Raw genomic sequence first — 25,269 nt, 5'->3', positions numbered from 1 at the left:
GGGGACAAGTCAATGGTATCTACTGTCACTATTTCTATTTAACATTGTATTTGAAGGCCTTGCCAGTATGGGAAGGAAAGAGGGAAAAAGCATACAGATAAGAAAGAGAAAAAGGCCTTATTTGCAGACAACATAATTGGCTACATAGAAATATCAAAAAATTGACAAGGAATCTCCTAGAACTAGTAAGTAAAATTACAAGGTCAAGAAAAATCAATCATAGTTTTGTACTAGCAAGTAATAATTAAAAACTAAAATTTAAAAATAGCATTATAATAGATCCAAAAAACTGAAATAATGAGGTATAAATTTACCAAAACATGTAAAAGAACTGCTGAAAACTATACCACTATTAAAGAAATCAAAGAAGACTGAAATAATTAAAAGACATACCACCTTTATCACATATCAACATATTAAAGGTGCAAATTCTTCCCATTTGATTTATAGATTAATGAATCCTAATCAAACCATCAGCCCCCAGGATATTTTTTGTAAATATAGACAAACTTACTCTAAAATCAAAAGCAAAGGAACTAAAATAGCCTAACAATTTTGAACAAGAATAAAACTGAAAGAATCATGCTAATTTTAAAACTTACTCTAAAGCTACAGTAACTAAGACAGTATGATATCAGGGAAGGGAGAGACACATAAATCAATGGAATAAAGTCAAAATCCACACAAATGTGGCCACCTGACTGTTGACAAAAATGTAAAGGCAATTTAGTCCTTCCTTATAGGAAGGACAGTCTTTCATCAAAAACACTGTTGTAATAACTGCACATACATAGGCAAAAATATATGAACCTCAACCTAAACCTTACACCCTACACAAAAATTAATTCACAATGGATCATAGATCCAAATATAAAACACTATACTATAAAACTTTTTAAACTTATAGGATAAAATTGTTATGACATGGGTTAGGCAAAAGAATTTTAGACATGATACTAAAGGCATAATCTATAAAAGAAAAAAGTTATAAATCTGACTTCGAATAAAAAAAGTTTGTTTTGTAAAAGACAATGTCAAGAGCTGCAAACAGGGAGAAAATATTTACAAATGATCTATCTGACAGAGAATTTGTATAAGAATATGTAAAGAATTCTCAAAACTCAACAGTAATAAAACATAGGCCCTAATTTAAAAATGAGCAAAAGATTTGAACAAAGAATTCACCAAAGAGAATAGATGGAAGGCAACTGACTACATGAAAGGATGTTCAATATTTTTAGCCATCAAGGAAATCCAAATTAAACAGCTAAAAAAATTGTTTAAAGTGGTACCACCACATGCTGGAGAAGATGCAGAGCAACTACAAATTTCATACATTGCTAGTCTGATGCAAACTGGGACAACCATTCTAAAAAACAGTTTGGCAGTTTCTTACAAAGTTAAATATACACTTACCATATGACCTGGCAATCCCACTCCTTGATATTTATACTAGAGAAATGAAAACTTGCGTTCGCAGAAAAACGTGCACGTACATGTTTTAACAGTTCTATTCATAATTGCCACAAACTGGAAATAATCCAAATGTCTTTCAACAGCTGACTAGATAAACACATTGTAGTACAGTTTATCAATGGGATACTATTGAGCAATAAAATAAATAAATTGTTGACACATGCAACAGCCTGGATGAATTTCAGAAGCTTTATGCTGAGTGAAAGAAGTCAGTTTCAAAAGGTTATATATGTCTGATTCCATTTACCCATATTTTTTGGACCCTAAGGTGCACCTAGGTTTTAGAGGAGGAAAATAGGAAAAAAAATTTTTAAGCAAAGAATATGGTAAAATATTGAATAACATAAATAATATAATATTTCACCAATGTAAATGTAAACAGAACTCAACAGCAGCATTAACAGCCATTATTCCTCCCAAAATGGGGGTAGAGTGGAAGGAGTGCATCTTATAGTCCAAAAAATACAGTATAAGGTGTCAGTGGCTGTCAGAGGCTAAGACAGGGCGGTCAGGGACTGGGGACTGACACCAAGGGACTGCAGGAGACGGTACTGGAGGGGGTGACGGTACTGTAAAGCCTGGTTGTGGTGGTGGTTACACAGATCAATACTTGAGTTAAAATTTAGAGAGCTATTTGCTCCCTCCAAAGTCAACTTTACTGTATGTTAACTAAAAAGTTTTAAGCTTTTAAAAGTATATAACATAAACTATCTTAGAACTTTGTAATTCTTTATAAATTAAGGCTCAAAAGTGAAATGAGAGCATGAAGACAGCCAACAGACTTAGATTTTTAAAAATCACCTAAGAAGATATGTCACAGATATAATAAGTTCTAAACTCAGAAACTGTATCTTTCGACCAATCACAGAGGCCATGAATACCTAATATCAACAAATATTTAATATCACTATATGAAAATTAAACAGATAATATAAAACAAAACAAATGTACATCAAATAAAAAAGGTCTAAATGAAGATTCTACATTATTACTATTATTTGGTCCTTCGAACAGAAATGACATTATTATCCATGATCACTATGATATATGCCTTGTTTTGTCTTTTTTAAAAATGTATTTCTTTTTTTTCCACGTTTTATTGTTCGAGTATAGTTGTCTCCATTTCCCCTCCGCTGCTCCTCCCAACCCCACCCATCCCCACTTCCAATCCTTGATCCTAACCCCCTCTGGCACTGTCCATGTGTCCTTTATACATGTTCCTTGTTTTTTCTATAGTAGTTACAGATTTACACAGTTTATCCGTATTTTCTCATCTGATCCTCCATGGCACAAAACGCACCCTAAAAACACTGGCGGTATGGATAAATAAAATGTGATATATGGGGTGATCGATTTTAAGTTACATAAATGTCTAATCTCTATATCATACACCTACAACAAATATAATATTGTATTCAACTGTAACTGAAAAGTAAAAAGTATTAAAAAAATTATATATAAACATGGATACATAGTTGTATAGAGGAATATTATGCAGCCAAAAAAAAGGGGAAGCCCTGCCACTTACAACAACATGGATGAACCTGGAGGACATTAGGCTAGGTGAAATAATGCAAGACAAGTGCTCTAGGACCTCACCTCATATGCAGAATCTGTAACAGTCCAATTCACAGAAGCAGGGAGTAGAATGGTGGTTGCCAGAAGTTGGGAGTGGGTGAGGGAGGATAGGGAGATACTGGTCAAAGGGTATAAACTTTTACTTATAAGATGAACAATTTCTGAGGATCTAATATATGGCATTAACTACAGTTAATATTACTATCCTGTGTACTTGAAATTTGCTACAAGCAGATCTTGAATGTTCTCACCAAAACAAGGCAATGAGGTGATGGCCATGTAAATTAGCTTGACTGTGGTAGTCATTTCACAATGTTTGTATGTATCAAATCACCACACTGTCCACCTTAAGTGTATATAATTTTTATTGCTCAATTATACTTCAATAAAGCTGGGAGGAAATGCTGACTGGGTCCAAGTACAAAGACTGCTTATAATTGCACTACTTTGTAAGCCATCATAAGAAAGCATGAAATACTTCTTTTTTTTAAACCTCAAGATATAAACCAGTTCACCAAAAACACAAAGAACTGTAATTTGAGATAGCTACTCTCTATAACCATATATATTTTTGGATGGCTGCCATAAAACTTAGTAGATCTCAGATTGTGGGTTTTAAGAAACAAAACACAATCAGATGACCAAAGCCATTTATTTAAGTAAGTAACCAACCTCATCATTCCTAAATGTGTCCTAGTTTTTAAAGCATTAAATGTAAGGTATCTGTGGGAACACTCAATTCCTTTCAAATGACAACAGCACTTTCACAACTTTTCAATCTTTAATCTTCTGAGGATGTGCTTCAAGTAGCAAATCCAGCTCTTTCTAGAGCCGAAAGTATGTTAATATGTAAAGTTTGGGGCAATTAAAAAATTGACAACAAAAATTTACCTACTCCTAAACAAGTTAATTACTCAGTGCTTCAATATTCCAGGTCCTACGGGTCATACAAAAGAGATAAAATATTGTCTAGGTCCTTAAGAACTTAGCTGAGGAGACAATACAGACCCACGAGATAGACACCAGACTGTAGTAAGAAAAGTATTATGAAGAACAATTAGAGTAACATCTAAACAGATGCAAAAACATTCTTTAACCAGTTTCCCATATATGTCAAACGGTAACTGAGAAGAGAAAATAATTGTACACAATGTACAGAGGCACAGGGATACAGTGAGCACAGAACACTAGAGTCGAGACCTGCCTCGGCTCTGCCATTAAAAACTCCTGGGCAAGTCCCACCTGCTCCACAGTGCACAGTTAGTAGGCATGGTACCCGACACGGAAAGGACATTTGGTTCATTCACTGCTGATCTGGATTTGGCTAAACAAGGAAGGAGGGGGCAGGCAGGGGCTCCTTCTAGAAAGGACTCACTCAGGATGTCTGCAACTCAGGACTATGGCAAGCTTGCTGCTTGCATTTGCCACCTCCTTCTCACAACCATGTGAAAGAAAGGACTCTGACACCCAAAAGAAGGCGCTCTCCCTACCTCCTCCAGAGCACAGACTCTTCTATCAAGGGCCTCTAGGTCCCGGGCCCAGCTGCACTGGCACCTCCCAGTCCCAGGGAACCCCTCCCCACCCCCAACACACACACACTATGATGCATCAGCTGTCTGGCTTAATTTCAGTCTGGTTAGCTTATCTGAAAGGGAAATGGATCAGGTGCTTTACAACATCACGATCTATGAATTTAAAAATTAGAAGTATTAACCATAGAACACAAGCCTCATTAAGTCGTCAGCTATGAGTAAAACAGCTTATTAAATTTGTTATCTGGACTTTGTTTGTTCTGCAAGAAATATCGAACTGTTTTAGAAATGCCGAATAGGAAAAGCAAACACTACTGAATTCTTCAAAAGAACACTTTTACCTTAGAGTGAGTTCCTGAAGAGCGTCAGGTCCATATGCTTAAGAAGCCCAGGGCAGAGACAGCAAATATACTATTTTATTAAAAAACTAAAGACTACGACTTCCATTCTTTCTTTAACATAAGGACATCCACATCTGCAAGACGGTGGGCAGTAACAGTGGCTGAGAAACCAGGACCAAAATGTCTTTAAAAAACTGCTCTGGAAAAAAAGAAAAAAAAAGCAATATTAAATATCTTCAAGTGTATGAAGAAGTACCTAATAGAAACCCACACTTTACAACTATGAAACACAGGACAGCGTCTCGGTTCGGAAAATGTTCAGAAGCTACATTACACGTACAGTGTAAGAACACATGCCTCTCTTTAAATCTACACCGATAAAGCTCAGGTTAGAATATCTGCGAAAATGGAAAAGAGGCATGGTTAAAACGAGAAAAACTAAAATAACTTAAATTCATCTTCCCTTATCCTCACCACTGCTATTCATTTTATCAGAATTTAAAAAATTAAAGTAGTGTTATTTTGGTGACTATGAGCACTATACATGTGTTTTGTAGAAAATGTAAAAAATATGAAATAATATATAGGGCAGCACAAAAGTAGGTTTACAGTTGTTTATAGTTGTGAGTATGCAAAGAGTTTATTCTTGTATTACTATTCATAATTATTGTATTGTTTTCCATATGAACAACTGTAAATCTACTTTTGCACCACCTTGTATGAGATGACTGAAAAATCTAATTACTCAAAGTTAGCATATTTTATTTTCTATCCTATCTTTTTAATAAATATTTCCCTTTTAAGAAACTCAAAAGTCTCCTTTTCAGTTTATTGTATTATAAACATTTTATTATACCATATACTCTTAAGATCCTAAAGCTCATGATTTTTAACAACTGCAAATTATTTTTATCAACAGAATACTAAACAAAACATTTTAAGAACAAAAGTTTTAATGGCTTTGTAGTGGTTATGACAATAACATAATCATTTAGGTGGCTTCCAATTTTTTAACGTTATAAATAGCATTGTTATATATAAGTAACACATACACATATAAACTTGTGTATGTCTCTTATTTCCTTTTAATAACCAAAAAATAGAATTTTGGACAAAGGGTATGAACATTCTTAGAGGTTCTGAATATTGCCAAACTGCCATTGTAGTGGAATGTTTGCGTCCCTCTAAAATTCGTATGTTGAAGTCCAATCCCCAGTGTGCCGGTATGTGGAGGTGGGCGAGAGTGGGGCTCTCATAAATGGGATTGGTGCCCTTGCAAGAGGAGGCTAGAGAGCTGGCCAGCTCTCTTTCCACCAGGTGAGAATACAGGGAGTCTGCAGTCTACCACCCTGAAGGGGGTCCTCAGCAGAACCCAGCCATGCTGGCACCCTGATCTCAGATCTGTGAGATCGAGAACTGTTGAGAAATAAAGTCTGTTGTCTATAAGCCACCTGTTGGTTATAATACCATAAATTTATGGTAATCTGTAATAGCAGTCAGAGCTAAGATATTATTTAGAATGTTGTACCAATTTAAGCTCCCACCAACAGCAAATATTTGTGAACACTTGATTCTTTTTTATATGAGAGACCTATTGAAGCATGTAATCTGTAACATAATGGTTCTAGCTTTATAAGCTTTTTCCTTAATCTTATTTGATAAGCTTAGAGGAAAATCTTTTAAGAAGTAATATCTCTTGAAGTAAATAAATATTTATCTGTGGTTGAGCAATTTTTCCAGTGTCACTTTTACTTAAATTTAAATGCCTGGAACTAAAAATAGTAATTATTTGCATAAATCCATTTTAAAAGTAAAATTCTGTGTATATATTTGTAATGAAAGATGTCTGAAATGATGACGATAACCATGGTAAATTTCATGTTTTGGAATTACTTGTACTGAACAATATATGTACTGAATTTTCTTTCTTTTTTCCAAGTTTTCTTCTTTGAATTTCTCTGTATGGCTTGAAAACCAAAATATTAGTTAGTATTATATTTTTTAATGAAACCATACTCTAAAAAGTTTTAAAATAATCATTCAAATAAAATTCTACATTTCTGTTTCCAGTTATGATGGAGTAACTGATACTGGGCTAGAGCTTTCACTGTGAATGACCACGAAACTGGGCAATATACATAAAACACTATTTTCCAGTGTTGGACGACCGGACACAGGATAGTAATTTCTGAGACGAAGAAAACAAATACTCATTAATGCCTGGCTTTCTGCTTGTGCGGCAGGGAAGGGAAATCCCAAAGAGCAGACAGCTCACTTAATTGCAAAAACAGAGCTCAAGGTTTGAGGCTACAAAGCACCTATAAGTTAAGGGATAGAATATAGTTAGGGAACTATGGAGAAAAATGGTTTCAGAAATTTGTAAAGAGATCTCCTAATTCTTTGCCTGGAGATTAAGCTGGATATGCATGAAGCAAGGCTCAATGAGACCAGTCAAACAATAAATGCTGGGGAAAGAACACCTATGAAATGTAAGCTGAACTAACTAACTATCTGAGCTTGCAAAGGTCTGGGAGTCATTCAAATTCCTGGCAGCTAGAGTGGAGAGACCTCACTAATATTACATATAGTCAATAGAAACCCCAGAAAGGTCATGCCTCTGTATTAAGGCCAAGCTAGCCCTGGAATAAAATAAAACTGCTAAAAACCAAAAATAAAGAGATGGAAAAACAGATCTTTAATGCAGCCAGAGGACGGCAAGGAGGTACAATTTCATCACCTGAGCAATGGTAAGAATGGCCACTATTCTCATCAGAAGCAGTTTGGGGGGGGGGGGGGGGAACTGTAGCTGAACAAAAATAAACAAGCAAGCAAATAAATAAATAAATAAGTAACTTTAAGCCAGAAGATACTGAAATGATTTTAAAGTACCACAAGAAAAAAAAAAGCTTTCAACTTAAAATTCAATATCTCGAATAAATAGCCTGCGAAAATAAAGGCAAAAGGGAGTAACAACATTCGGAATTGTCCTTTGACATAAATAAGTAGAAAACTAGACAAATATGAAAGCATTATTTTCAGACACTGGATGACTGGCAGTGTGGAAACATAACCCCTGAGAGAAAGGAAACGAATGAGGTGACCGCCAAGACAGTTTGGAACTACAACACAGGGAGGTGGAATCCAAACACAGCCACTGAATTAAGGAGACAGAATTTAGAGTCTGTGGCATCTGGACAGCTAGAATTTTCAGGACATATTACTACGAAGGAGAAACTAAACAGAAATGCTCCAAAAATCTGCAAAAGGGGCCTCCTTGAATGTCTAGCTACATATCAATCTGCATGTATGGTGTGTAAATCTAAAAGGCTGGACAGAGAAAAACTGCCAAGAAAATAACAAATACTGGGGATCTCTAAGTCAAACAATGCCAAGAATTCACACTACCAGGACCACTTAGTTCCCACCAGCCAGGATGAATAAATGGGGCAATCAAGGAAGACACAGAAGGAGCACACCTCAGTAGTAGGCGGAAACCAGCCCCTACATTGTAAGCTATTCTAGAACCACCACAAACAAACAAACAAAAAAAACCCTTGAAAACAAAAATCAAAAGATCAAGCTAATCCACAAATAAATTAACTGCCTGCCAAAACAAAACTTAATATTCAAGAAAGAAAACAATCAGGAACTCAACATAATAACTCCATAAAAAATTACCACACATAATAAAAAATAGGAAGTGGTACCCTATAATCAAAATCCAGAACTGGCAGGGATAAAGTCCTTTAATATAAGGACTTTAAAATAGCTATTAGAAAAGAATTTAAAGTCTTGAAGGGAAAAATGAATATAATAACAATAAAAAAAATCTCAACAGAGAAGTGAAAATTATTTTTAAAAACATCAATGGTGATTGTAGAACTAAAAAAAAAAAAGACTATCTGATATATTTTTTAAAAAGCCTTACTAGATGGGCCTAACAGCATTATTAGACAAAGGAAATATTTTAAAATCAGTGAACTTGAAGATAGGGAAACAGAAACTTTTAAAAATGAAGGAAATTGAAAAAAAGAGAGAAAACTAGACAGAGCTTCAGTGATCTGTGAGTTAATATTAAGTGGTCAAACATGTAACATTATGAGAAGAAAGAAAATACTTGGGAATTCAAAAACTTTAAGATAGATAACTAAAAGTTTTACAAGTATGATAGATCTGAAGAAAATGCACAGATCCAAGGAGCTCAATAAACCCCAAGGATACACAGAAACAAAACCACACCAAGAGGCATCATCAAGTTGCTGAAAACAAGTGGTAGAAAAATCTTAAAAGCAGCTCAAAGGAACCAGCACTGATTACACACAGGGAAACATGTAAGAATCCTGACAGGGTTTTGGTCAGAAACCATGCAAGTAAGATAGTGGGATAATACTGTTAAGGTGCTAAAGTGGGAGGAATCCCTGAATTCTATGTGCACTAATAATAACTTCCAAAACAGAAGACAAAAGGGGGGGTGGGGAATGTTTCACTATAAGAAACATAAAAGGAAGTTTTTTCCAGTAAAAGATACGTAACACCACACACAAGCTTGGATCTACACAGAGAAATGAAGGTCTGAAAAAGATGATTAAAATAAAGATAAATATTAATTTTTTTATTTTGAATTGCTCTACAAGGTAACTGCCTAAGAAAAGCAGAAAGAACAGCAATATGGTTAAAGCATAATAAAGTCAAAATGTACAACAAAGCACAAAAGATGGGAGGAATTGGGAAGTACACTATTATGTAAGATTCTTATATCACACATGAAGTAACGTAATTTTGAGGACAGACTGTTATTTATTAATTAATTATAGGGGCCAGCACTAAAAATGTTGATATGTTATAAAACCAATATAAAAAATAAAAATGGAATAATAAAAAATAACCCATTTTCTCAAAAAAGTTTGTTTCTTACTCAATAAAATAGTCATATCAAGTAAAAAAATTAAAAAACCCATCTAAAAGCAGATAGAAAACAAAGGAAAAAGAACAGTAAGAAAGATGTGGTACATTTATCCAATGGAATACTATGCAGCTATAAAAAAGAAGGAACGCTTAACCTTTGCAACAGCCTGGAGATTATTATTATAAAGAAGTGAAATAAACCAGTCAGAGAAGACAAATACTATATGATCTCACTCATATGTGAAATCTAATGAAAAAAATAAACCAATGAACAAAATAAAACCAGAGGAATGGATGCACAGAACAGACTGACAGATCTCGTGGCGGGGGGAGAGATTAGCCAAAGAACACATATGTATATATGCATAGCCCATGGACACAGACAACAATGTGGTGAAGGTCAGGGGGTAGAGAGGTGCTGGATGGAGGGAGGTAAAGGGGAGAAAATGGGGGACATCTGTAACAGTGTCAACAATAAAAACATAAAAATATAAATGGTCTGAACTAGTGGTTGGCAAACCTTTCCTGTGAAGAGCCAGAAAATATTTCAGGCTTTGAGGACCATATGGTTTCTGTCCCAACTACTTAACCTTGCCACTGTAGTACAAAGGCAGCCATAAGCAATATGTAAATGAGTGAGCACAACCATGTTCCAATAAAATTTTATTTACATAAACAGGTGGTAGGTAGAGTTTGTTCTGCCAAAGTCTGCCAACTCACCGTGTAAACACACCAAATTAAAAGAAATATTGTGAGACTATAAAAAACAAGATCCAACTCTGTTCTCTACAATAAATCCACTTTAAATATAATCCTATAAATAGATTAACAGTAAAAGGATAAAAAAATGCTGTACAAATATTAATCGAAAAGAATTTTAGTACCAGTAACGAGAGACTTCAGAACAAAGGAAGATGCCAGAGATAAAAAGGGGCACTTCATAAAGACAGAGGGGTCAATTCACCAACAAGACTTAACATTCTTAAATGTGCATGCACCTAAAATGCTGTAGCAGTGCTAGAAATATGAAACAAGATCTGACAGAACTGAAAGGAAGAACAGACAATCCACAATCATCGGTCAAAACTTTGACTCTCTTCTCCCAGTAACTGATAAAACAAGTCAAGAGAAAATTATTAAAAATATAAGAAGATATATGAAGCCTGACTTAACCTGACATTTACAGAACACTCCACCCAGCAACAGAACACACATTCTTCTCAGACACATACTGAACACTCACCAGCATGTACCATATGCTGGGTCATAAAACAATTATAAAGCTTCAATGACTGAAAATACAGGGCATGGCAAAAGTCGGTTTACAGTTGTTCATATGGAAAATAACACAATAGTTAAGTACAAGGAAAACTGTGTTTCAGAAATTCACAACTGTAAACCTACTTTTGCCCCAACCTAGATTAAGAATATGTTCTCTGACCACAACAGCATTAAATGAAAGCAAAATACAAAAGGATACCTGAAAAATCCCAAATATTTGAAAACACTTCAGAACGATCCATGGATCAAAAAAAAATTAACAAGACAAATTAGAAAATACTTTGAATGGAATGCTAATGAAAACATTTAGCTTCAAATATTAATATTTTTTAAAAATAAAATTTAAAATCAATGATCTAGGCTTTTACCTTAAAAAAACAGAAAAAGTAGAGCCAATTAAACCCAAAATAAGGAGGAGAGAAGGAATTAATAAGAGCTCAAATCATGAAATAGAAAACAGATAAACCATGGGGGGGGGGAATCAACAAAACCAAAAGTTGGTTCTTTCTTTTTGTTTTTTTATTGCTATCTTTTTATTTAAAAGTTGTTGTAAGTCTGCATTCACATGTGATGCATAAAAATAATAGCAGGGAAAACATGTTTACTTAACATGCTTACATAGCCAAAAACACCTCGTTTAGTGTTGTATGATGGACAATCTATGTTGGTGTTTTTGTTTGTTTTTGCAGTTCAAGCACAAATGCAGTTAACTTTTATTCTGTATTCATCAGCTTTTAAATTTAGGCTATTATTATTGGAATTTTTACCCAATAACTTAATAACTATTATATGAATTCCTGAAATTAAAAAAATTTCATTGATAATTTTTCAATGAAACTAGAAAAAATTATAGTAATAAATTAACATTTGCTTAGTTTTTTAATTTTTTCTTTGCTAAGTATTACTGGGTTTTTTTCTTAATTTATTTTTATTGATTATGCTATTACAGTTGTTCTATTCCCCCCTTCATTCCCCTCCACCCTACCCCCCCATCCCCACCATTACCCCCCTTTAGTTTATGACCATGTGTCTCAAGTTCTTTAGATTCTATATTTCCCATACTATTCTTGCCCTCTCCATCTATTTTCTATCTACTGTCTATGCTACTTGTTTTCTGTACCTTCTCCCATCTTCTCCTCCTCCCACTCCCCTGTTGCTAACCCTCCTTGAGATCTTCATTTCTATGTTTCCACTCCTGATCTAGCTGTCTTTTTAGTTTGCTTTTGTTTTAGGTGTGGTTGTTAATAACTGTGAGTTTGTTGTCCTTTCACTGTTCATGTTTTTTAACTTCTTTTTCTCAGATAAGTCCCTTTAACATTTCATATAATAAGGGCTTGGTGATGATGAATGATCTTGAATTTGATCTTATCTGAGAAGCACTTTATCTGTCCTTCCATTCTAAATGAAAGTTTTGCTGGATAGAGAAATCTTGGTTGTAGGTCTTTGGATTTCATGACTTGGAATGCCTCTTTCCAGCCCCTTCTTGCCTGTAAGGTCTCTTTTGAGAAATCAGCTGACAGTCTGATGTGAAGTCCTTTGTAGGTGACTGTCCCCTTAGCTCTTGCTGCTTCTAGGATTCTCTCCTTCATTTTAATCTTGGCTAATGTAATTATGATGTGCCTTGGTGTGTTTCTTCTTGGGTCCACCTTCTTTGGGACTCTCTGAGCTTCCTGGATTTCCTGGAAGTCTATTTCCTTCGCCAGATTGGGGAAATTCTCCTTTATTATTTGTTCAAATAAGTTTTCCATTGGTGGCTGTTCCTTTCCCCCTTCTGGTACCCCTATAATTCAGATGCTGGAGGGTTTAAAGATGTCCTGGAGGTTCCTAAGCCTCTCCTCATTTTTTTTGAATTCTTGCTTCTTCACTCTTTTCTGTTTGGCCATTATTTGCTTTCTTCTGGTCCACTCCATTGATTTGAGTCCCAGTTTCCTTTTCATCGCTATTGGTTTCCTGTGCAATTCCATTCATTTCAATTAGTTTCGCCTTCATATGTTTCTCTAATTTGTGGCTATAATCAACCAGTTCTGTGAGGATCCTGATCACCAGTGTTTTAAACTGTGCGTCTGAGAGTTTTGCTATTTCTTCATCGCTTAGATTTATAGGCTCTGGGGCTTTGAGATCTTCTTGAGCCATTTTTGGTCTGTTCGCGCTGTTAAGTACGAGGAGCGGAGCCTTGGACTCCCAGGTCGCTGGGTTGTGACGCTGTATGTGGAGGCGTGGTCAGAGCGGGGAAATGGCGGCCCCCTCTGCTGTTTCCCGCCGCTGGGTGAGGGGCACAGCCTTAGGTGGTTCACCAGGGCTGGACCACTTAGGTCGCTGGGTTATGACGCTGTATGTGGAGGCGGGGTCAGAGCGGGGAAATGGCGGCGTCCTCCGCTGCCGCTTGCCACTGGGGCTGCTGGCTCTCGTCCAATCGTCCACTCCCTCGCTTGTCCACACACCAATGCGTGACCACAGTCAACCCGCAGCCCTGCTCCCTCGCTGTTTCCCCACAGTCGCTCGCTCGGTCACTCACTAGGTCCAACCCTGCGCCTGGATTCCGCGGGCCTGAGTCCGTCTGACGAGTTTTCCTGTGTAACCCTGCTCCGCCAGCTGCTGGTTTCACCCCTCTTACAGGTCAGGCTGAAGAATTTGTTGTTATCAGACTTCCGAAAAGTTCAATTTTCTGTGTTCTGGCTATGTTTTCTGTTGCTAATATTTAGTTGTCTCTAAACTTGGTTGTGTGAGAAAGATGGCGTCTCCACCTATGCCTCCATCTTGGCGAAGTCCAAAAGTTGGTTATTTCAAAGGATTGATAAAATTGGTAACCCTAGCCAGACTACTCAAGGAGGAAAATGAAGAAATGAGCCCAATATCAGAAATGGAAAAGGGAGCATCAATACGCATCCTACTAACATAAAAAGGAAATACTGTTTCATAAAATGTATGATTTATTTTCAAGCTAATAAATTTGACAAGTTAGATAAAATGGACTGAATGCTCAAAAGACACAAATTACCAAAAGAGGCATAAAAAAATAGAAGATCTGAATAGTCTTATACCCATTCTTTTAAAAATTGAACCCTTAATTAAGAACCTTTCCATAAAGAAAACTAGAGGCCCAGGTGGCTTCATTGATGAAGTCTAGCAAATATTTAAGGAAGAACATCAGTTGTATCCAAACTCTTCTGTAAGAGAAAGAATGAAGGAAAACTGTTGGTAGAAATGTAAAATGGTAGACCCACCTTGGAATTTATTCTGTCAGTTTCTCACACTATTAAATATATACATATTCTATAACCCAGAAATTGCTCTTCTTGGTATTCATCCACGACAATAGATGTCACAAACAGCCTTGTGCAAGAATGTTCATAGCAAGTTTACTCTTAACAGTTGAAAACTGGAATCAACCCTTTCTGTAGTAATAATGAATTACAGTGTATCCATACAATTAAATACTTGTCAGCAACTAAAAAGAAGTTACATGTAACATGGATGAATGTATATTTTAAACAAGAGCTTCATATAATTTTTATGCCCAGGAAAGTTTGAGAATCATGGTTGTGGAAGTACATAAGAAAACATAAGTGATTTAGGTTGTTTAAATTATATATAACAGTTGTCATTTTCCGTAAGTGTTTAATTGCCATTTAAATCATGTTACAATACTCCTCTCATGTTCAATTTTCTACCTACATGCTTCAAGGAGTTCCAATTCCAAATTTTAGTCTTCAATCAACTAGCTACCCCAAATTCTCATTAATCCCAACCCATACTGTGCATTATAGATAAGGAATCCTCTTCACCAGTTCCTTTGCTTTTTCTTCCTTAACGTTCCACTTCCTTGGTACTGTTTCCCACTTCTTTAATAGTGTTATTCTTACTTTTCACTGCACAGACTTGTCTTTCTACCTCCTTTAAAAGTGAACCAAAAAGTCATTTTTTCCACTAAGTACTAATTTGGACATCTCTTCTATTTTAATGGACTCACTAAGTCCATACCCTGGCTTAGAGAGTATAACCTTTGGGTTCAATGAATTAAAAGCATTACAGTCCTCTTCAAGGTTCATTCTCTTTTGCTGTTTTTACTTTTCTCTCTGGAATTCTATTTGCCAGAGGCTTACACTCTATAGCTCTGGAGCAGAAGAAGAGAAAGAAAGGCAAAGAGATGGATGATTACGGCTACTCTGGACCAAATTTTAAAGATGGTGAAAAAAGCTGCTAGGCTTCAGTATCTGTTCAGACTACCTCACCAGCACCAGGAAGCAAACAGATTCCAAAAAGAGACTTTAGATGAGGAATAAGGAAGTTATGTTTGTGTACGAATTCCCTGTGTTGTACTGGATGGCCAGACAGAATGCACTACACTGTTCTGAGGACACTACAATACTTCTGGCTTCCTGGCTGCAAAGTAATTTCAATGGGTTCTTCATAAGGTTGGGGGGTGGAGGTTTGACTGAAGGTGTACAACAGGTAAATATCAAAAAATGTCTCTACTCTCACACTAAGTGCCAATACTTTTTGTTCTGCATACATTGTTACTTAGGAACTACTCATCTAATTCCACAACTTTCAACTAGAAAGTATGCCTTCCAAATCATAACTATAAACCTGACCACGCTCCTGAGCCAGACCCCTATTTACAACTGATATCTTCATCACGTTACTTATGTAAAAAGCATAACTAGGTAACTGAAAGCAAACTCTGTATCTCCCCTCTCTCAAACTTACACATACTCTTCTACTGCCAAGTCAGGAACCTTAGACTCATTCTCAACTTTCTCTGTCTCCTGCAAACACTAACCAAGTCTGAAAGACTTAAACTCCTAAGTATCTCTGAAATCAGTGCTATTGTTTCTATCCCCACTATAAATTCCTTAATTCAGACCAACATTATCTCTTTCCTGGAAGAGGGCAGAACCTTAAATGGCAGAACGAGGGCAGAACCTTAAATGACATTCTTGACTGTGATCTACCTACCAGAGGCCAGAGAGACTGCCTCAGTCACTCCCCCTGCCATAGTGCTACTGGATGAAATACTTCCAATCTCTGCTCCTCCAGACTGTTCTCTTTATTACTGCTATAATCAGTTTTATAAAACACCAAATATTTGTGTCACTGCCCCACCTACAAAATAAAAATCCGAACTCCTAGTATAGCATATAAAACTATTCATAATTTGTTCCCATTTTACCTTGGTTCTGGTCTGACTTTCTAATTTTTTTATGCACTATTTTTTTTCAGCAGATCAAACTTAACCCTTTTCCTTAAATACACTATGCCCCTTCTTTCTAATAATCCAGAATAAACAGTAACTCGGTCCAGCTTATTTTATTTTTATAAGCACCCTTACACTATTTAAAGCCATTAGCTAAACCTGTATAGCAGTAATGCCTGAAGAAACAATCAGATGATACAGCCGACCCTCGGCTTATTTATTAACATGGTCAGTATAGACTAAATGCACAAGTGAATGTTTCAACTAACTGCTTAGCTTCTTCCTCATTGTAAATTAACGTTAAAAATCTTCAGTTACAGGCTTACCGCCCTTTTTCTGATTCATAGGCACAAAGAGAACCATATGTAATTCCATTTTCTGTATGTCTATCCGCTTCCTTTCTTTCATCTTTAACACCTCGCTTCCCCACTTCTGTTTCTCCTCTTGCACTTTTCTCCTCCAGCTAAGTTTCCGCTGCATCCTCTTTGACCACCCTTCACAAGAACATCACTACTATTCTTCTATCACTTTTAATAGCAGAGCACTTAAAAATTCACAAAGCACTTTCACATCTACTTACTCACTTGGTTCTTACCGAGTGAGCCTCATTTTGGGGGATTCCAAAATCAACAAACATAAAATATATGTGTATGCATATATAATATTATATACAGCAGCTGCTGCCCTTATAAGTAAAATGTAAGATACTATTCTTACATTTTAACTCAAATTTGAGGAAACTGCAGTTCAAAAAGCTCAGTGATTCATCTAACACACTGCTATTCCTCCTGCCTAGCACTCCGTAACACCTCTTCACTTGTTCCTCTCTTAAGACACAGCTGCTGCCTCCCCTCCTCCCAGAGGAAGAACATTATGCTGATTTCAGTGCTATGGGAATGTTTTCATACCACTATTTCACACCACTGAACAATACAGGTCTCTCAACTCCTGTTCTGGCTATTTTTTCCCCTACCAAACAATATTTTCCTTATTAACTAGTATTACCTTTATTAATGCCCATTAATTATCCAGCATTTTATAAAGTCAAAAGGAGAAATACTTTAATGGACAGTCAGCAATGATTTACTAATCTCAAGGGTAAAACTGTATACCAAAACATCCCTAGCTTTCCTTAAAAATCAGGAATTTAAGGAATGTCTCTAAATCCTCTGAAAATATCTAGATACTATCTCTCGTGGTAATGATATCCAAAGCTGCCACAGCAAAGGAGAACAACAGCACTTCATGAACCCTAAGTTAAACTATTACATGTTTTAAGAGATGCCTCTTAATATCCTGGGAAATATTTAGGATAAACAATCAAAAGATCAGGTCCACAGTCTCAACTCCACCACATATATTTGGCTGGCTTGGGAAAATCATTTAACCTTCCAGAGTCAAACTTCCACTTTGATAAAATTGGATAATGCCACCTACCTTTCATAATTATTAAGAGAATGAAATGAAAGAATAACTGCAAATCACTTAGCCTGGAACCCAATTGTCCAAAAATGATCACCCTTTTATGATTATTTTTATATACATCATTTCTGTTTTCAGAACCATGCACAAAACCCTTAACATGTTCTTGGATTTTCTGGCCCAGCAGTAACTAAAATAAATGCCTTCAAGGAAGTTATTTCCATGACCTCTGGACCCCATTCCTGGGTCATAACTCAGGTTCTAGAAATATAATTTGAAATCTCTCCTCCGAATTGCATTACCTTGTTCTCTGCCACACGAAGACTCATCAAAAGATGTTCCTGTAACTTCTCCTCACTGGCCTGACTCTTAACTACCTGGAACAGCACACAGAGGCAGCTGGGAATCTGGTGACTTTTACTGCCAGTCTGTTTTTTCAATCACTTGTTAAAAAATTTTAAATCAAGTTGGTCCCAGAAATGATCACCTGAAGGTTAATGAGGCTGGACTGGTATCTTGTGTTAATAATCAAAGTGAAAGACTAAATAAACAATTAGATAAATCAACTCCCCTTTGGCCACAGGCATATTTTAACCCTTAGGAAATCACCTGCACTTCTCCCAACAGATTTTATGTAATGTTTAGTAAATTGATCCTTTAGCTTTAGAATACACTTTAGCAGTTTCCCTGAAAGAAAGACACGCTCATCTATGGACCCAGGATCTACACCAGGGCTAAACACCCATAAAATCCTTATTTTCCTCAACATTTTTCTCTATCCATCCTCCCATTCCTTCCTGAGCTCCCCTTCCTCTGACTACTCGCCATACATGTAGCTGAAAGTTCAGCTCCCAAATCATCTCCATTCTGTCTTTCATATTCTAGTTTAAGTATGCATAGTGTTTCAATAAGCTTCTATGCTTTTCAATTCTTTGAAATACAACATATCGTATACTTGATTACCACTTCTAACTGAAGAATATTGCTCCGAGTAAAAAGACTGTATAGTATTGTTACAGTAGTCTTCAAAAAAAAAAAGAGTCCTATTGTGCAGAGCAGACAAGCCCACTTCAAAAATAACTTTTTCAAAATTATCTTCATCTCTGCTTCCTCTTAATTTTGATAAAAGATTAATGTATATTTTATCAAAGTCAAGGTAAATTTATTTTGATGTTAAACAGTATATAAGTAAAATGCTTATGAACTATTAGAGAACCTGTGAAAATATTCTCACTATACTGTATTTGGCAATGGTATAATTGTGGTCTCTCTCAAGTCATTCCTTAGAATTTGTCACCTACATGTAGAATAAAGCCAGGCAACTAATTTTCAGACAAAGCACTCAGATATAAATTTATTTAATAGTAACATGAATCAACAGCTCATTTACCCTTCAAGATTATTTCTCCTCCAACCAGATTCAAGAAGCCCTTTTGCCCCTTAAAAGGAGGATAGTTGGCTAACCCAGCTGAAGAATTTATTAGATTAGGCAAGGTAAATGATTCCTATTTTCCTTCTGTTATTCTCTAACATCTACACTGAAGCTAAAAAAGTATAATAACTTACATGGCCCATATCTACCTAGTTCGCATTATGTCTGAATTCTGAATAAGAGTACCAGACAATTCGCAATGCCGTATTTTTAAAGATATATTAAGAAAATTCCAACTTAATGAAAAACTGATCAATGGTTGTATTTTATTATAATATGGTATTTCTGATGTCTTTTGAAACCATACTTAACTAAATATTTTTATTCATATAATTAGACAACATAACAGACCTGAACAAAAGATCTGTATGTCTAAATTCTATAAAATTTCTAAAAGCATGTCACAAGTCCAAAAAGTACAATAAATTATAATAATTTCATAATATTTATTATAATAGTTCCTCTAGGAGTTGGTCACTCTCATACATTAAAACTTTGTTATCAGTTAAAAAATAATACAACCTTGAAAACTTCTGATGGCTCCATGTAACTCTCTTAGCCCTGCCAGCACCAGCATTATTTCAGACTAAAGGGATGACCCATGTATTCATCATCTAAAGTACCACCAACAGAATGCCTGCCTGAGATCTAAAACAACATAGCAAGAATCTACTATCACCATAATGAATAGGCTTTGGAGCTATAAATTGTTTCTGATTTTAATCTCTAACCGTAAAATAAATTCAATTTAATGAACTCTAAAAATAAGAGCAATTAAAAATATTATGTGAAATACACTTAAAAATCATTGAAATTAATGTTTAAAAGGCATAAAAATAAGCTCATATGTGACAGATGGTAAGAAGTTACATGTTGTTACAGGAAGATGTTGTGAGAAGACCACAAAGATGCTTGAGAATCAAACAAGACTATAAACAGAAGAGCTGATATAAAAGCAATAGAGGAACTTCCTAAGGTAGAACCAAAGAATATCCAAAAGAGATCTACCATTGTCACCACAAAAAGCATTTGCTAAACCACATGCTCGTAACACTAATTAAACCAAAGAACAAAATGTTACAAAATTGGAGCCACACAAAATTTATCACTAAAACCTAACAGTTTAATGAATGAAGTCATAAAAATATTCACTTAATAGAAAGGAAGGTTTAGTGATCTCATGGTTCCACTGGCAGAGAGGGGTTGCAGTGAATAACAGACCTTATAAATTCCTGGTTTCCTTATCTAAGCTTAGCTAGTATGTCTCTAGAACTCAGGAGAATGCCTGCAAATCAATTTTTACGTTTTGGTTCTAGAATAATGAAACTGTAACAAGGGTCTTCTGATGCCATTCAGAAAAACAGACACATTCAGCCCACCTTGAATGTGCATATCTAATTAAAGCTCCAAGATGAACAGAGGAAGGAGGGAAAAAAAGAGAGCACCATTTGCACTAACTGCCCTTAAGGCAGATTATTTAATCATGCATTTACCTAGGAATTTTTTCTGTAGCCTCGAGATGACTTCATTAACAGCAAGGAAACAAGTGGGCATACAATGCCTGTATATACAACTGAACCATAAAGAATAGTCGAAGTGTTGTACCCTTACCATGTGCTAAGGAAGCACTTGTAATCCTCACTAATAATACCCTATGAGACAGGTTCATTACCCTCACTTTATAGACGAGGAAGCCTAGGTACACAGTGGTTAAATCCCTTGCCAGAGATTATAATGTCACTAAGTGGCTGAAAAACAAATCCAGTTTTTCTCTGTTACAACTAGAATAGGAATTATGTTTTCGTAATTACCATGTAATTCTACTACTGCTCTTTGTTAAAGGGTACTACTAGAATCCATTTTAACATAACAAAACCCCCACACTTACTGAAATATTTTAAATATATAATTTACCTTGAAAATGAGTCTTTTGAAATCTGAAAATTTTTAAGCAATTAATTTTTATGCTAAAAATTAAGGAACACTAGCCTACTCTAGGAAATTTATCTAATATTTTAAACTTAGTTTGTCTCTTTCAGTAAGAAATACAAACACTTTCACTAACAATGCAGTGTATCATTTTAAATTTTTCAGTAAAACTCACCCAATTTTACATCATTTCATGTATAAAAGTAGTCAACTCAAACTTCCCCATCTTTAGAAGAGAACATCATAGCCCTGGCTGCTGTAGCTCAGTGGATTGAGCATGGGCCTGTGAACCAGAGGATTGCACTTCGATTCCCAGTCAGTGCACATGCCTGGGTTGCAGGCCAGTTCCCACACAAGGGACCCATGAGAGGCAACCATACATTGATATTCTCTCCCTCTCTCCTTCCCTTCCCTTCTAAAGATAAATTTTTTAAAAATCTTATTTAAAAAAAAGAGAACATCACAAATAATACAAAAACCATTTATAGTTAGCATTAGAATGCTCGAGACGTAACATTGTGCTTTTCCGCCACCTTCCCGTGCCACCATAATGAGGCGTATGAATGTACTGGCAGATGCTCTCAAGAGCATCAACAATGCTGAAAAGAGAGGCAAACTCCGAGTTCTTTTTCCAAATTTTTATTTACTGATTTGAGAGAGAGAGAGGAAGAGAGAAAAGGGGAGAAAAAGAAACACTGATTTGTCATTCCATTTATTTATGCATTCAATGGTTGCTTCTTGTATGTGCCCCAACCTGCAACCTTGGCTATCAGGGCAACACTCGAATCACGGGCCAGAGCCCAAACTCCAGGTTCTTACTAGGCTGTGCTCCAAAGTCATCGTCTGTCTCTCACTGTGATGATGAAGCATGGTTACATTGGCAAATCTGAAGTCACTGATGATCACAGAGCTGGGGAAACTGTTGTGAACCTCATGGGAAGGTTAACGTGTGGAGTGATCAGCCCCAGATGTAATGTGCAAAGACCTAGAAAATGTAAGAACAACCTGCTGTGGTCCTGTCGGTTTGGTTTCACTGTACTGCCAACTCAGTGGGCATCATGGACCATGAAGAAAAGACAAAAACAGGAGGGAAAATCCTGGGATTCTTTTTCCAGGGATATAATACATATGGGCAAACAAAATGTCTCAATGAGGAAAAAAGGGCAAAATAAACACTGTAAATATGATAAAATAGAAAAACCCTGGGCTACAGTCCAGAGATCGTCCACCAAACCTGGCTCCATCACTAACTAGCAATTTTGTTCCTTCCACAGCTCTGGGCCATGGTTTCCAGATCTACAAATTAATCATCTCCATGGTCTACTCTTCCAGTTCTGGAAGAAAAGGTATGACTTATACACACATACTTTTTGTTCAAGCTTCCCATTCTCCCTTAGTTCCACAAATGGAGGAAACAGCCCATTCTAAACACAGGTGATAAGGGACAGCTTTTCCCACCACTGGTTTGCTACAGATGAGTCTCAAGGTGAAAAATGTACAAGGTATTATAATGTTAAAAGGTGTTAGGTTTCAATATTTTAGGCTACTGTTTTGTGTGCCAGTACATTCTCCCTAAGGACGAATAGTGAAATTCAAGGACAATCAGGAGAAAAAATGTAATTATCCATTAATTATTCAAGAACTAAGAAGGTGCCAACTGAAAACATTAACTTTTTGTAGAAATGTTTTCTCTGACTGATGAATTGCATTAATAGGCAAAATCTGATCTGTACAATTTTCTCAAATAGCTTTAAGTACTCCCTAAAAAAGCTTTCATTTTATAAATTATGAGAAATTAGTAAGATAACATATATAATTAAGGAAATATTTACAAGATTAAAAATCTAGCCATGCAATTCTTAGCTGCTGCTTCTCAGTGGCATGAAAAACCTCTATGGGCTGCCACAGAGGTGGATTCTGCGGACCGCCACTGCCTAACCCCGGCATGCATTTTCTAGGTTCCTAACCCACTCTCAAGAGTGTTATGCAAATACAAGATTCTTAAAATTGAAGGAGGCAACTGTTAGAAAAACTCAACCTGATTTTAGTATTGGTTTCTAGACTGCTAGCTTACTAACACCTTCCCAGCTCAACACAAAGTTAGATTAAAACTTTTACAGAATTTGAGGTTTGATTTTCCATGACCTTGTAAAGAAACAATTAAAAGGAAGGGAAAGAAAGTATGCGAAGTATTTATTCATTTTGTATAGTAAAAATCAGTAGCAAACTATAATAGTACAGTCCAGTCCAAATGTTAAATTGGGAAGAACAAAGCCACTGTTATAAATGGAGAGACCTCGAGAAAGGATCTTCAGCAGATGGAGAGGCTGCTACAAGCATTTCAAGGTGCAGTTTCGAAAATTTCCGGCAAAACTAGTAACTGGTAAAACACCACCAAACACATATGTACATTTAAAAATATAAGGTAACTGACAAGGTCTAGCTGCGAGCCACCTTTTGGCGGTAATGCCAAAAGAAAATGTCAAAAATGACCTCGTGACTCCAATCCCCCCTCAAAGTTGAGACCCAAACCAAGATGTATACTTAAACTGTTTCGTAGCATCCTTCTTTAAATGCAGCTCCCTCTCCCAGAAAGTCACTTAGCTTCAGCTACTTGAATGTCCAAATCCCAGCACCCAAGAATCTTAGGACCCCAAGCAGTTGCAGAGGGGTCTTCCAGAACCCGCCTGCGCATCCCTTTCCATCTCGAGTTAAAACCCCGGAGGTGCTACAGTCACTTGCCACATGCAAGCCCCCCAGTTTTCCCTCTCATCTCCCAGTGGACCTCTTCTCTTCGACCTTGAGGACCTCTCCGGATCAGAGCCTTAGAGCCCCAAGCGAGTTGGCAGATGCCCCCTTCCCTGCAGCGCCCGCATTGCCCCACAGTCCCCGATGGCCTCCCCCATCCACCTCGACCCGAATCCCCGAATCACGAATGCCCTCCTACAAGACTCGGGCGACCCACTTCCCCTTAGGCACCCCGCATTCCTCCAACCAGAAAATAATTCCACAGAAATGCATCGAGAGTCTACTAAGCAAAAGCTCCCACTACGCGGGGCACGGTCGACACAGGGGTCGCCGTCTCATGCCAGAGGGACGACGCTGCCTCCACCCTGGTGTGGAAGCACCGGTCCGAGGCGGACTGCGCCGGGCGCGGGCACCAGGGACCGTAGAGGCGGCCGCTAAGGGCGGCACAGGGGCCGGGTAGCGGGTGCCGGCCGGGCTTGGCACGGCCGCGGGGACACTCACCGGCCGGGACGCGCTGGGCGGCCTCATCCAGGGGCACCTGCGGCCAGGCAGGATGGGCCCGGACGGCGCAGTCACCGAGAGGGCGAGTCCGCCCGCCCACCGATCCCGTCCCCTCCGACTGCCCGAGCGAGCGCAATCTCCCTCCCTCCAGACGGAGCGCGGATACCCCAGCTCCGCCGGATGCCCCCACCAGGCCCCCACCCCCTTCCCCGGCCACCTCCCCCTCTACACCCTTTTCCCCTCCCCCCTCCCCCCAACCCCCACCGGAATGGAAAATACCTCCCGGGGCGGGGGGCGGTGGGGGCACGCCTCTCTGAAGGGCAGCCTACCGTGACCAATAGCAGGCGAGACTCTGGAGGGGCGGGACTTACAGTGACCAATCCAGAGGCACATAGGTGAAGGCCGAAGGAGGGTGGCAAGGAGCTTGAGGAGGGTGGCCCGGGAGTCAGGGAGGTCCAGCGGTTCGGGTGCGCGCAGTGCGCGGCTGCCATTTTGGAGTCGGGGAGCTGCGCGGCCCGGTCCGGCCCGAGGGGGACCGGGAGGAGCCTGTTAGGTGGGAGCGAAGTGGTCACGTGAGCTTGAGGGGCGGGGTGAAGCGAACCGAGGCTCAAGGGGAGGGGTCGACAGCGGCGAGTCACGGGGACTGAGAATGGTCACATGGTCGGAGTGGGGCTAACGGTGGGCTTGGGGGCGGAAGGTCAACCTGAAGTAAGAGAAGGAAGAAAACGTGACTTTGGTTTCAACGCTGTTAAGGAAAATGAAAGGAAAACTGAATGGATAGTGTGAGCGTCGGGTTGGAAAATGTGAATGAATCTCATTAGCTTCTAGCATGGGGCCTCCAAATCACTGAATTCTACTATCTGCTGGAAACTGGGTACTTCAGTTAATTCAAGTATTTCTATCCCTTTTGTCAGCTGTCATAAACAT

General features: G+C 37.7%; 1 protein-coding gene across 4 annotated transcripts in view; it reads right to left on the bottom strand.

Moving 5' to 3' along the window:
- Positions 1-24,869, bottom strand: part of SOCS5 (suppressor of cytokine signaling 5) — a 65,407-nt gene extending 40,538 nt beyond the window's left edge. Inside the window, exons 1-2 of one of the 4 annotated variants that reach the window (XM_037161243.2) lie at positions 24,714-24,869; positions 4,928-5,126 (exon numbers count right to left, since the gene is read on the bottom strand). The gene's annotated coding sequence lies outside the window, so the exon portion shown is untranslated. Of the gene's footprint in view, positions 1-4,927; positions 5,127-24,342; positions 24,523-24,713 lie in introns of those variants that run through there. The other 3 variants (XM_037161242.2, XM_037161244.2, XM_053666933.1) reach the window with 3 other exon arrangements.
- Between the last annotated feature and the right edge of the window lie 400 nt (positions 24,870-25,269).

This window comes from Artibeus jamaicensis, unplaced genomic scaffold (assembly GCF_021234435.1).
Source record: "Artibeus jamaicensis isolate MK-2021 breed Jamaican fruit bat unplaced genomic scaffold, CSHL_Jam_final contig_465, whole genome shotgun sequence".
NCBI lineage: Eukaryota > Metazoa > Chordata > Mammalia > Chiroptera > Phyllostomidae > Artibeus > Artibeus jamaicensis.
The sequence above is the reverse complement of the archived record's forward strand: the minus strand, read 5'-3'. Positions and strand labels throughout refer to the sequence as shown.